The sequence below is a fragment of the Molossus molossus genome, unplaced genomic scaffold, assembly GCF_014108415.1.
Source record: "Molossus molossus isolate mMolMol1 unplaced genomic scaffold, mMolMol1.p scaffold_m16_p_11, whole genome shotgun sequence".
NCBI classification, from domain to species: Eukaryota; Metazoa; Chordata; class Mammalia; order Chiroptera; family Molossidae; genus Molossus; species Molossus molossus.
The window spans coordinates 56,264,035-56,277,878 of NW_023425346.1; the positions used below are offsets into that span (position 1 = coordinate 56,264,035).

Consider the following 13,844-nt stretch of genomic DNA (forward strand, 5'->3'; position numbering starts at 1 on the left):
ATATCATGATGAGCAGACAAATACAAATTCCACATGCTATCACTTATATTTATAAGAGGTAAATATGTGAGGTGATGGATGTGTTAATTAACTCCATGGGGGAATCTTTTCACAATGTATATGTATATCAAATCATGTTGTATACTTCAAGTGTCTTAAAATTTTATTTGGCATGCACCTCAATAAAGTTGGGGGGGAAAGAAAATAGAATTTTCTCAGAGATAAATCATATTTCAATATGTAGTTCATTCATATTACAACACCTTTAATGGCTTTTCTCTTAAGGAGGAAAACTGGACAACAAATATGTTGAGTTGCCCTAAAGTAATATTCAGAATTATTGGCTTCTAAATGTAGCCAATTCTAAATGTAGCCAATTCTCTGACAAGATTCTAAATGTCAGAGAAGTCTGATTTTGCGATAACGTGACGATTTGACTTCAGACAGGTACAGAATAACCTCCTTGTCTTGGTTTTCTTTGGGACACAACTAGCAATATCTTCTTTCTGAGCTTCCAATGAAAAGAATACTTGTTGAAGGGCAGAGTTTTATTTATAAATCATTTTGTAGATATAATTGTAGGTATAATTGAAAAAGTTAAGGAAGATTTTACCACCTGTATGTTTGAATAATGACTCAGTAGTCCTTGGCTAAGTGTGAAAGTGTTCTAGAAAGATCACATGATTGACCCTGTTTTGCATTTTGCTCATATAAATCCATGGGGGCTGTACAATGACTCTTGTTTCTAAAGATATAGTCAGACTTTAGGTAGCTATTTAGCAATTTCAAAACAGGTCATGTTACGCATTTCCTAAATTTAATTGGTATATTTCCTCAAACCCTGTTAAACTAGAATATTTAAAGACCATATTTAAAGCGCATGCGGCCATTAAATTAACTGTCTAACTGTTGCTGTTTCACTTTTTCTACTCGATCAGCAGACATTTATTGAGCCTCTGCCATGTTCCTGGCATTGTGCCAGGAGCTGGGACAATAAGTTGAATAGGACAGGTTCCTGATTCCTGGATCATATAATCAGGTAGCTGAGACAGATAGCTAATCAAATAATGAAAGGAAATGGTCAGTGCTACAATAGAAATAGAAACATCTGTCCTTGCAAACTCCCTGCGTGGCCAGGACTCTTGGAGTAATAGGTTCCTACTCTCAGCAACGGTGTCAGAAGGTATACACTGAAGTGTGGGGGTGGCGGTGGTGAGAGAGGTTTCTGGCCCATCCGCTGTCCTTATAAACTTCCTTCCCCAAGCTGCTGCTTCTTGCTACTACTATTATTACTAACGGCAATGATCATCATAGTACTTTTTCATTTGGGCTATAGATGTTTATTCAATCTGATATAATGTGTGACTAAAAAGATCTTTAGAAACTTTTAATTTTAGTGAATTTTTTAAAAGTAGAATTCCGTCTTTTAAAACAGTTTTAGGTTCACAGCAAAATGGAGAGGAAGAGATTTCTCTTATACTCCTGCACCCCACAGGCATAGCCTCGCCGTTATCCACATACCCCCCTCCCCCCACAAAGTGGTACTTTTGTTCCAGATCACGAACCTACACTGACACATCATCTTCACCCAGAGCCCATAATTTATATTGGGATTAACTCGTGGTGGGTGGGTTCTGTGGGTTTTGACAAATGTAAAATGACATGTATCCACCACTATAGTACCAAACAGAATAGTTTCACTGCCCTGAAAATCCTCTGTGCTCTGCCTATTCATTCCTCCCTCTCCCTTTATATAGAATTTTACATATAGCCCAAGTAAGAACAGTTTGCCTGACATGCAAAGCCGCTCCAGCTCAATGGCCCGCCAAAGCCACCCCAAACACACCCCGGGTCACCGCCGGCTGCGCCAACTCCTTGGGTCGTCCGTGCCGCTCCCTGCGTGAGAGCCGCTGTGTCTAGCACCGATGCCAAAGTGTATGTCGGGGTCTGTGGCATTAAGTTGCGCAGTGTCAAAACCCACGAATACGGTGGATGTGCTCACAACCAACTTGTTGGTCATCGCCCTCCTTCTCCCATCACACCTGATCACCCTCTTCAGAGAGAGGTGGGAAGTCCCCGAACAGAACCGCCTCTGTGCTCCTGAGGGTTGGGGGTCGTCTCTGCCCCAGATGTCTGATTGCAGTACAAACAGACCTATTTGCTTTTAGAGAAGCAAATGTTTTCTGTGTTCAACTGAGCTTGTAAAATTTCATTAAGAAGCTAATCATTAGCCCTGATTAAGTAAACACTGGATGTTTGGCATGAATATTTTAACTTCCTATTTCCAGGCAGGCTCAGCCTCCTCAAGGTTACTGGTTGTCAGCTGGGACCAACAGTGTCTCAGTCACCTGTGCAGTTTTTAACTCCATCGTCCGAAAATCTCCTCCCCTCACCCAACTGGGGAGGAAAATGAAGGCTCTCCCAGAGCCCCAGACATGAAGCTGGCTCTCTGATGCTCATTAGAGGGCTCTTCTCTCACAGTTTAAATAGGGAATCTCATTGTTCTGCCCCGTCCAGGACAAGAGACTAAACTCTGCTCCTCTTTCTAGTTCAACTTGAAATTGCCACCATTTTCTGTCCTTCCATATTTGCCCTTAAAACATTTCCAGGCTTAACAAAGATCAGCTTTCTTTTTACTGATATTAAAAAATTATGAAGATGTACCTAATATTAAGCTTTTACCTTCGAATACAGGAAAGAGCCAACGAGATGCACGTGCACAGAGCTCAAAGCAGTTACTGCCAGGGACTCAGACGGCGATGTCACAGAGACACAATGAATCAGAATGATGTTAGAAAGATTTTCTCTGGGAAGGAATACATGACAGCATTTTCCAAAGTGTGTTCTCAGAGTCCAGGACAAATCTGACAAGTGTTTATGAGGGGAAAAGAGAGGCTTTGTGGCTAAATGAAATTGGGAAGTAGTGCTGCCAAGTACCCTGTGTTTTAATGATTTACATGCATATTGCCATATTAACGATTCTGAGAATTTCTGCCATAAGAAAATGCATTCAGCTTCTTTGAACACAGTGTTTTCCAAAGCCATTTGGTTTTGAATGCTTACCCTTTAAAACTGTATTTTAACCTAACACCTACTACTGTCCCTCAAAACCAGTGGAATATACTTATTCTTTGGGACATACTGTTGTAGAATGAGTTTCTAGAATAGTCTATGACAGTAGTTCTTTTTTTTAAATCTTCACCTGAGGATATTTTCTATTTCATCTTAAGATACAGTGGGAGGAAGGGGGTAGGGAGAAACATCGATATGAGAGAGACACATCAACTGGTTGCCTCCCGCAAGGCTCCAACCAGGGCCGGGAACAAACCGCAACTGAGGTGTGTGCCCTTGACCGGAATCGAACCTGAGACTCTTTGGTCTGTGAGCCGATGCTCTAACTGCTGAACCAAACCGACCAGGGCTATGACAGTAGTCGTTGAACTTGAGTGTGCATCAGAACCCTGGAGGTGGTCACCCTAGAGGTTGTCACAGGTTGCTGGGCCTCACTCCTGTAGTTTCTGTTTTGGGAGGTCCAGGGTGGGGCCTGAGAAACTCTATTTCTATTATGTAGCCAGGTGATGCTGATGCTGCTGTTCGGGGACCACACTTTGAGAACTACTGGTCTGAGGTCAAACTGGAAGGAAGTGAAAGTTCTGGGGAAGGGGTGGGGTCAGGTATGGCGTCACATAGTGTGTACTGAACGTGCTCATTCAGCATGTGCTGATTGAACCTGCAGTGTGCCAGGCACCGTGCCAGGTGTTGAGGGTGCATCTGTGGTGGACACAGGCCGTGGTGCCTTCAGGACCTTACTGTGTAGTGAAAAGACAGTCAGTAAACAGGGAAAGAAAATGAGTCAAAGGTCCATATACACTGAGAGGACTTCTGTGACAGGAGACAAGTGTGCTGTGATCCTGAACTAAAGGTGGTCAGCAAAGATCTCTCTGGGCTGGTGGCAACAGTTAAACTGAGACTGGCCATCAGAGACTGGGGGCCCTAAAAAGATGGGGTTCATGTTTCAGTCTAGATAGACATGAGCAAAGACCCTGAGGAGTTGGGGGAGAGAGTGACAAGTTGCAGGAATTGAAAGAAGGCCAGCAAACTGGAGGACCGAGAGGAGGGGAAAGTGGAAGAAAGGAGGTCGGAAGGGAGATAAGGAAGGGCCAGGTCATCAGAGCTGAGGGAGGAGTTCAGGTTTAACCTTAATGCAAAAGGTTCTGGTGAATATTTAAAAAAGTCACTCTGGGTGCTGTGTGAGGAAGGATCGTGAGGGGAGGGATAGAGGCCATGAGACCAGCAAGAAGACCACACCTGGAGCTGGGCAGTGGCTGTGGTCAGGGCTGCTGTGCACTCAGGGCCTCTAGGGGGCGTCACTCACTTGTAGCTACTAGAGGTGGAGAGACTTGGACTGCTTCCAGGTATATCATGGCGGTAGATCACACAGGACTTGATGAGGGGTTAAATTGGAGGGGCAAGGGAGAGGGAGGTGCAGGGCATGGTTCCTGGGTTCCTGGCTTGAGCAGTAGAGATGGGGATGAAATGTAGGAGGAGGAGGGAGAGACAGTTCATTTCTGAGAGAGGGGACAGAACTAAGGAGTTGCTTTTCTGGGGACAGTGAAGTCACCATGATCCTGCAAATATAGTAATTGACTGTTTGCTGGTACACAAAAGAAACGGTGTTGGGATTTAATAAATACGCCTATTAGAGAGTTGCCCTTTATATCATATATCAGTGACTGCCTGGTTTCCCTGAATAAGAAAACAAATAAGGCCATTTAATACTAAGCATAATGTTGTCTTTCTCTAATAATTCAGAGAGCACTTCAGAATCTCACAGACTGTTACTGTTGCTGTGTAACAAACTGCCCCACAATTTAGTGGAGTAAAAGAGCCATTGTATTATGTCCATGGATTTTGTGGGTTAGGAATTCACACAGGGCAGAGCAGGATAACTTCTCTCTGTTCCGTGATGTTTGGGCTCAGCTGCAGACTTGTCAGCTGGGGGGACTCGCAGGTGGGGGCTGGAATCATCAGGAGACGTCTTCACTCACGTATCTGGTGGTCAGTGCTGGCCATTGACCTGAGCACCTACACAGGGCCTTTCCACGTGGCCTGTGGCGGGGGCTCCTCACAGAGGGCACCTGCAGGGTAGCTGGACTTCTGACATGACAGGGCTCCAAAGGCGAGTCGTCATTGCAAAGATTGTGAATCTCTGAATTACATGGGACAGGTAGCTAAATTCATATTCTGTTTAATAGTGTGCTAGATAAGAAAGATTGCTGCGCTCAGCATGCTGTCCCTGGGATAATTTGACTTGTAGGGAGGAAGAACCCTGTAAAGGGAAAGAGCTGGCTGTTTTGCATTAAACCAGGTGACAAGGGTATTCTCACTTGGACCATGAGCCAGTCATGTGGTAAACAATATTTTTTCAGCCTCTTCCACTTGCCCAGCCCTGAGAAGTGAAGCAACTGAGCAGAGTTTATGCTTTTTGGATAATATAGGGATGATTATAAACTAGAACATCTAAGAACAGGTTTGAATGATTTTAAAAAAACATTACACACACGGATTTCCCAAGACTTCTATTCTTAGATTCGTTCTAGTGGGCTTTGCCATGAAGTAGCAATACACAGTGCCTCTTTTAAGTGTAGAAATTATTTTTTTTTGCTTTATTTTTATTACATTCATTGGGGTGACATTGGTTCATAAGATTATATAGGTTTCAAATATATATTTCTGTGATTCATGATCTTCATGTTGCATGGTGTGCCCATCCCCCCAAAGTCCAATCATCTTCTGTTACCACATATTTGACCCCTTTATCCTTTGCTACCCTCCAACCCTGAGTCCCTTTGGTAACCACCGTACTGTTGTATGTGTCTGAGTTTTTGTTTGTTTGTTTTTCTTGTTTGTTCATTTGTTGCTTTCTGTTTTATATCCCACATATAAGTGAAATCATATGGTTCTTACAGAAATTATCCTTGGTGTGCATTTTGAGTAGGCTTTGATGATTGGAAGACACCAGTCTGAGTTGGATGGTCCAGCCCTAAGATCCTTGATCTAAGGCAGTCAATTCCAAAAAGGGGAGTATGGGCATCCCAGGAAATGTGCAAGATGATTCATTGGGAGCAATGGACTACCTACTTATATTTCTTAAAAACATTTTAATGTATATTTTTGTGTGCATCTTATGAATGTTAAATATGATAACATAGTAATGCGTATATAAAATTTATGAGTGACTAGTTAAATAAATATTTTTGTTTGTTCTCAAAAAGTTGTTTTTTGCTGATGGGGCACTGCTTGCTGGCATTTCTTATCACACTTATACCTTGTAGCTAATGCTTTTCAAACTTTATTATGCATACAAATCACCTACAGAAACTTGATTTTTCTCAGCTCAATGCAAAAAGGATTAGACTTTGGGGAATTGGTTCACACTAATTTCTTTTTTATCCTCACCCGAGGATATGTTTTTTATTAATTTTGAGAGAGAGAGGAAGGAGGAGAGAGGGAGAGAGAGAGAGAAACAGAAAGAAACTTCGATGAAAGAAAGAAATATTGATCAGATGCCTCCCATTCGTGCCCTGACTAGGGATCAGACTGAAACCTTTAGGTGCATGGGACAACACCCCAGCCAACCCAGCCACCTGGCCGGTACATGGTTCATACTATTTAAAGTCGGAAGACACTGATTTATAAACTAAAATTCCATATTTGTTACCTTCCAATAGTTTGAAAACCAGATCTATCATTTATACATGTTATGCTTTTATCCTTGGACAAAGTAAATTCTCTCAGGATACAAAATATCAGAAAAAAATTGGCTTAATGAACCTTAAATTAAAAAAAAAATAACTAAAGTTAGAGGAATCATGCTATCTGATGTCAAACTATATTATAAGGCCATGGTAATCAAACAGCATGATATTGGCATAAAAACAGACATATAGATCAATGGAACAGAATAGAGAGCCCAGAAATAAACCCACGCATTTATGGTCAATTAATATTTGACAAAGGAGGCAAGAACATACAATGAAAAGACAGTCTTTTTAATAAATAGTGTTGGGAATACTGGACAGATATGTGCAAAAAAATGAAACTAGACCACCTTATTACATCATACACAAGAATAAGCTCTAAATGGATTAAAGACTTCATCGTAAGACTTGAACCATAAAACTCCTAGAAGAAACTATAGGCAGTAAAATCTCAGACATTTCTTGTAGCGATATTTTTTCTGATATATCTCCTTGGGCAAAGGAAACAAAAGAAAAAATAAACAAATGGGACTACATCAAACTAAAAAGTTTCTTGCACAGCAAAGGAAATCATCAACAAGATGAAAAGACAACCCACTGAATGGGAGAACATATCCGCCAGTGATACATCTGATAAGGGGTTAATATATAAAATTTGTAAAGAACTCAACTCAACACCAAAAAAACAAAAATTCAATTAAAAAATGGGCAAAGGGCCTGGCCACTTTGGCTTAGCGAGTTAGAGTGTTGGCCTGCAGATCAAAGAGACCCGGGTTCAGTTCCAGCCAACGGCACATACCTCGGTTGCGGTTTGCGCCCGGTCATAGTTGGGGTTGTGTGGGTGGCGACCAGTGGATGTGTCTCTCTCACATTGATGTTTCTCCCTCTCTCTCTCTCTCTCAACCTCCCACTCTGCCTGAAGATAAATGTAAAAATATCCTTGGGTGAGGATTAAAAAAAAAAAAATAGGCAAAGGACCTGAATAGATACTTCTCCGAAGAGGACATACAGAAAGCCAATAGACATATGAAAAGATGTTCAGTGTCACTAATCATCAGAGAAATGCAAATTAAAACCACAATGAGATATCACTTCACAACGTCAGAATGGCTATCATCAATAAATCAACAAACAACACGTGTTGGTGAGGATGCAGAGAAAAGAAAACCCTTGTGTTGGTGGGAATGCAGAATGGTACAGCTCTATGGAAAACAGTATGGAGTTTCCCCAGAAAACTAAAAATGGAACTGCTTTTTGACTCAGTGATTCCACTTCTGAGAAAATATCCAAAGAAACCCGAAACACTGATTTGAAAGAAGATATATACACCCCTGTGTTCACTGCAGCATTATTTACAATAGAGCCCAAGTGCCCATCAGCAGATGAGTGGATAAAAAAAAGCAGTGGTACATGTACATAATGGAATACTACTCGGCCATAAAAAAGAAGGAAATCTTACCTTTTGTGACAGCATGGATGGACTTGGAGAGTATTATGCTAAGTGAAATAAACCAGTCAGAGTAAGAAAATACCATATGATTTTACTTATATGTGGAATCTAATGAACAAAATAGTAACAGTCTCATAGATACAGAGAATAGACGGACATCTGTCAGAGGGGAGGGGTTTGGAGGATAGATGAAAAAGGTGAAGGGATTAAGCAAAAAAAGAAAGAAAGAAAACCTAATAGACACAGACAACATTATGGTGATTACAAGAGGGAAAGGAGGGAGGAAGGTAGAAGAAGGTAAAGGGGGATAAATGGTGACGGAAGGATACTTAACCTTGGGTGGTGAACACAAAACACGATATACAGATGATATATTATGGAATTGTACATTGATAGCTATATAATTTTATTAACCAGTGTCACCCCAATAAATTCAATAAACATTTTTTAGAAAAGGAAAAGATTATTTTTGGTTCCTAAAGAATATTTATGAGAAGCCAATGCAGCCGAGTGGTAGTTTATTCTTTGGACGCAGCATGGAACAGAGGCTAAAAGGGCGAGCTCTGGTGGCCAGATCGCCTGGGTCCCAGCTGTCCCAGCTGCTCTGTGACCTTGGGCTGGGTGATCAATCTCTGTGTCTCTGTTTCCCCATCTGTAAAACGGGGATACTCATAATTCCTACCCACTCTGAACATAATCCATGGAAAATGCTTACATCAGGGACTGGTACCTGTTAGTAATCCAATCAATGTTGAAGATTCTTCTCTATTCTAAGGATGTTTCTTTCTAAAGAATTTAATTTTTGTCTAGGCATATTCTCATGTAACATCCTCTTTTCAGTATTCCTCAATTTCATTTGGTGCCTTTGTCATTTCAGTATGTCTAGCTCTATTGTAATAGGACAGGGATTCTTACTCACTTTTGTATCCCCGGGCCTATCCCAATGCCTGTAGGAACCACAGGACAGTTTATGGCATTGAATGTGTCTCAGAGCATGTCTTTGGGTTGCAGTTTATTGGGTCCAAACTGTACTGCATTTGGCCGACGGCATGAGCATACTTAGAAAACATACAGATACCAGTTGCCAACTCTAAAGCTTTGGGAGGCCAGCAGTCAGAGCCAGTGTGTGGAGAAGGTGTTGGGAGGGCGGCTATGCTGAACTGGGGCATTCGTGCCCCAGGAAAGACATTCCAATTCAGATGTAAAAAAACCCTGTACCGGCCAAACAGAAGACCTCTGGGTAGACTTGGGGTTGACTGTTTGAGCCCCGGTATAAATTAGGTATAGATGAAAACTTACAGATAAATGTTGCTTCTACTAAAGTATGAACTTAAGGCAAGAACAGTGTCATGTCTCTTTGCCTGACATCTCTCTGCCAGGCCCATTGTAAAAAACTATTAGAAAAGTGTTCATTTCATAAAAGGAGTCCAGGCATTTACATGATCACTATGTCATTTGAAGATCATTTTCTAAAGTAAGTTCAAGTTTAAATGCTGCCACATGTAAACAGATGTTCATGGTTACTATTAAACATTTCTCTCATTGGTTAGGTTTTAGGGTGAATGGTTCCTGGTGCTGTATGTGGTGGCAACTTCTCGTCAGTAAGGCTTCCACAAATTGTATGTTATGGGGGAGGACTCACAGGAAAACTCCAGCAACTGGCTAACTAGCCCATTGTCTTTTAGACCCAAAACTGCCTTTTTTGAGCTTCTGTAGTGTTGGGGCTCTTACGTTTGGCTTCCCGGTTACCGATTTCTGCTCACCCACAGGAAGTGAGACACACTGTGTGACCTAGTCACTGTGGCCGTGCTCACTCCACCTTTCGGTCACCCCAGTAATTATAAGTTGTTGTGGCAGCAGTTAGATTTTGTTCTCCAAAGATGAAAGGCTTGTTTGGTCAGCTCCTCTGTCAGGTGACAAACACCTCCCCCAGTGCTGAGCATATTTCGAGTTCTTTCATCTGGTCCTGTGCACCTCCAGTCACAAGGATGTTTATCTGGCCCTTGGACATATTTCCCTCCTCCCGTTTGGATGGTGCCATCTTGATTGCCCTGGAACTTATGTGAGGCTGGGTGGGACGCCTCATCCGTCCCCACCCCATCTTCTCTCCCTGTTTCCTCCAACCAGTGAGAAAGGGCTGTTGGGGAAAGAGTCAAAGCGGATTAAATGATGCTGGGTGACATTTGTTGAGTGCTAACCGTATACGAGGCTTCATTAGCATTAGCATCATTTCATTTCCTCTCACAAATCCCCAGGAGGTAGGTACTATCATTATTCCCATTTTATGGACAAAGAAATGGAGGCTTGGGGAGGGCTCAGTAACTTGGCTGAGGTCAATATGGCTGTGGGTGGCAGGGCCAGGATTTGAACCCGGTCCTCTGTCTCCAGAGCCCACCAGGTTATGCTGCCATGGTCAAGGTGGCTAAAATCCAAGGCAGAACCAACCAAGTGCAAACAAGGTCCAGGGACCGCAGAGGGAGGGGCTACTTTGGAGGACAGTTGCTGGGTGGGCCTGTGGGAAGCCCAGGGCTGGGCCTTCTAAAATAGACATCTCCAGGGGGGGTGGGGAATGGAGCCGGTGGTGGTGATTAAGAGGCAGGCCTGGCTGACCTGAGGCCTGGTACCAGGAAAGCCAGTGTCCTGAGGTTGGGAGGGTCCCTTGGCAGGGGTTGACAGGTGTGGGGGAGTACAGCAGAGCTTCAGGAAAGGGAGCAGTGGGAGGTGCACGAATCCTATTGCAGAAAGAACCCCCCCATAGAAAGTGGGCTGGGGAGGGGGTTCATCCCCACACATGCTCAGCTTGGAGGCCAAGCCTGCCTTTCTTCCTTCCACTAAGGAGACAGTTCGGGGGGGAAGTACATGACCTGCCTGACCCCACAGTGTGGCCAGGAGAACACAGGGAACGTCTGCCTGTATCAGGCCTGTCTGGAACTCCAGGAACACAACAGCTGTGCTCCCCTCCTCCCACTCCAGCCCTCCCCTCCTCGCACCCTTGACCTTGTTCTGCTGGAAAGGGGTCCTGCTGCCCAGACTCTGCTGGTGGCTTCTGAGGCCAGACCTCCAGTGACCTGAGCTATGTAGGAAGTCCTCACTCATCCAGATAGGGAATAAAGTCCTTTCTTTCCCTCTGAATAAAAATTTCCCCAGGGCCCAGCCGGTGTGGCTCAGTGGTTGAGCATTGACCCATGCACCAAGAGGTCGCCGGTTCAATTCCCAGTCAGGGCACATGCCCAGGTTGTAGGCCTGATCCCCAGTGGGGGGCATGCAGGAGGCGGCCAATCAGTGTTCTCTCTCATCGATGTTTCTATCTCTCTCTCCCTCTCTAAAATCAATAATGAAAAAAATAATAAAAATTTCCCCAGGAACTCTTGGTCCTAGCCAAGTGACATAGCTGATATCCTCCAGCATATTTTTTGGGAAATCCATCCCTCTGGGAAATTCTTGAGGGATTGGGAAAAGTTAGATACTACCTGTGACCCTGCTGGTCTTTCTTGTCCTTCAATGGAACCCCTCTGCCACTGTCATCTTGTCATCCTCCTCCTTTTAAGAAATAGTGTTAATCTTCCAGAACACTAAATCAAAAAGACATATGCATCCATCTCCAAGTTCTGGAACCACTCACATCGTCTATAGTTAAGGGGCGCAGGAAGCCTGCCGTTTTGCAGTCTGCCCTTGCTCAGCAGATGCTCTGCATGGAATCATTGGTTCTATTGGGAAAGGGCGTAGATGAATGCTTCCTTGCTTGTCACTGTAGAAGTGGTCTCCTGGTTGTCTTCTTGAGGACCTTTTAATAAGTCTGTGGTGCCTTTACTACCAATAAGTTAATAAGGGAAACTTTTATTGATAGAGCAGGTGTCTTGGGTGGCAAACCTCTCTTGTCAAAGGTCAGAAAGGTTTGATGAAGGTATTCTAGCTTGGGGATATTTAGAAGGTTTTCAGCTTTGGGGGAGGAGACAAAGGACACAGCATCTAAGCCTCCTGGGCAGCCCCCATTTGTTCAGTTTACAACCAGATGTGACTATTCTGAGCAAGGGTTCACAGCTACTAAGGGTAGGTGTTTTAGGTAGTTCTTTGAGATAGAATCACTGTTGTTCCCATGAGATAAAGGATGAATCATGCCAGGCCCAACTCTGGAGTCTGCGGGAGGCTTCAGCTGCCTTTGGGTTGAGGTAGACAGAAGGCAGTGGCCACACCCATGGAGATTGACTGCTGCTGATAGGAGAGGAGGCAGGCAAAACGCTGCCATTGGCCAGCTTTGAATAGGCAGCTCCAGCCCTTGTACTGGAGAATATAATTTTTAACAGTAAAATTGTTTCTCCAGAAACTGTTCTGAATCTCTTTATTTTTTCTAATCACCAAGAGGAACTGAAAAAGTCAAGATAAGCTACAAAAATGTCAGTAATAATAATATTGCTAATATTTATTGGACTTCTAGTTTGATCCTGTTTTTATTTTACAGAAAAGGAAAATGAGCCTCAGAGAGACTGAGTTATTGGCTGAAAGTTACACAGCTCATAAGTAACAGAGGAAAGATTCAATGTCAGGTCACTGACTCCAGAGTCTACATTCTTTTGGCCACACGAGGATGTTTCTAATGAAAGTGTGTGTGTGTCCCTGCCCTGCAGGTCACTTTACAGGAAAGATCAGAGTAGAACCAAAGACCTTCAAAGCGCTGTGAGGAGGGTTGAAGCAGGTTCTTAGCTGGAGAGGAATTCTTACTGCTTAGGTAAGGCCCTACGTACTATTATAAGAGAACACAGAGTCAACAAATGTTGGTGTGTGACTTCAGGCAAGTCATTTAGCTCTCTGAGTCTGCCTGGATTCTTGTCCTGTAAAAGTGGGATAACAATACCTACTTGGTCAATCTCCCTGGGTTTTCTTAAGACTCAGATGATGCATTGTGTAGGGCAACTCAATAGAGCATTATACAAATTATGTAGTCACAAACATGATGTTTTGTCATTTGCAAAGAAACACATTCACGTAACAATTTTTTATTCTTTTCACATATTAATTATTTAAAACCTACTACAAGATAATTAAGGCTTTGGACAGGAAATAAGTTCAGTGATTTACTATTTATATGTGATATTTAAAACTAGCTCTTGTTAAAACAGATCTGTTTGTTTTTTTAAATAGGAAATTCTTTTCTTATTTACAAAGGAATTTTATTTTCTTATTTCTAAACTGCATTACGTACAAGTCTTGAAATGCAGACAAAGAAAGAAGTAAGTGAAGAATATCCGTAAAATTATTCACCCAGAGGATAATTAATGTCTTGGTGTATTGAGCTGACCTGACATCTTTGGTCCAGATAAGTGCATTGGTGATTTTTATTACTTGTGGTACATGTAAACTCTGTTTCTAAAATATCCATCCGGAGGCTGGAAAAAAAAAAGTTAGTAAAGATATAATCATTTTAGCTAAGATGATTTTTGGTGGGGTACAGAAATTGTTATTATAAGATTTTACTTTTAATTCTCCTCACCACCCCCCCCCCATGAAAAAGAGAGAGAGAAACAGACTTGATAATTAAAGAGTTATTGTTGTATTCAGAGTAGATGTCTCCTTCATGTTGTACTCTTTTGTTCTCTGTTTGGCATTTTCTAACCCTGTGTTGCCTGCTCTTTGCT

At 42.6% G+C, this 13,844-nt stretch overlaps 1 protein-coding gene across 3 annotated transcripts in view; it reads left to right on the forward strand.

Moving 5' to 3' along the window:
* The window catches only part of ANKRD44 (ankyrin repeat domain 44), a 306,969-nt gene that overhangs the window by 127,695 nt on the left and 165,430 nt on the right, over positions 1 to 13,844 (forward strand). The gene's annotated exons all lie outside the window — the stretch shown is intronic.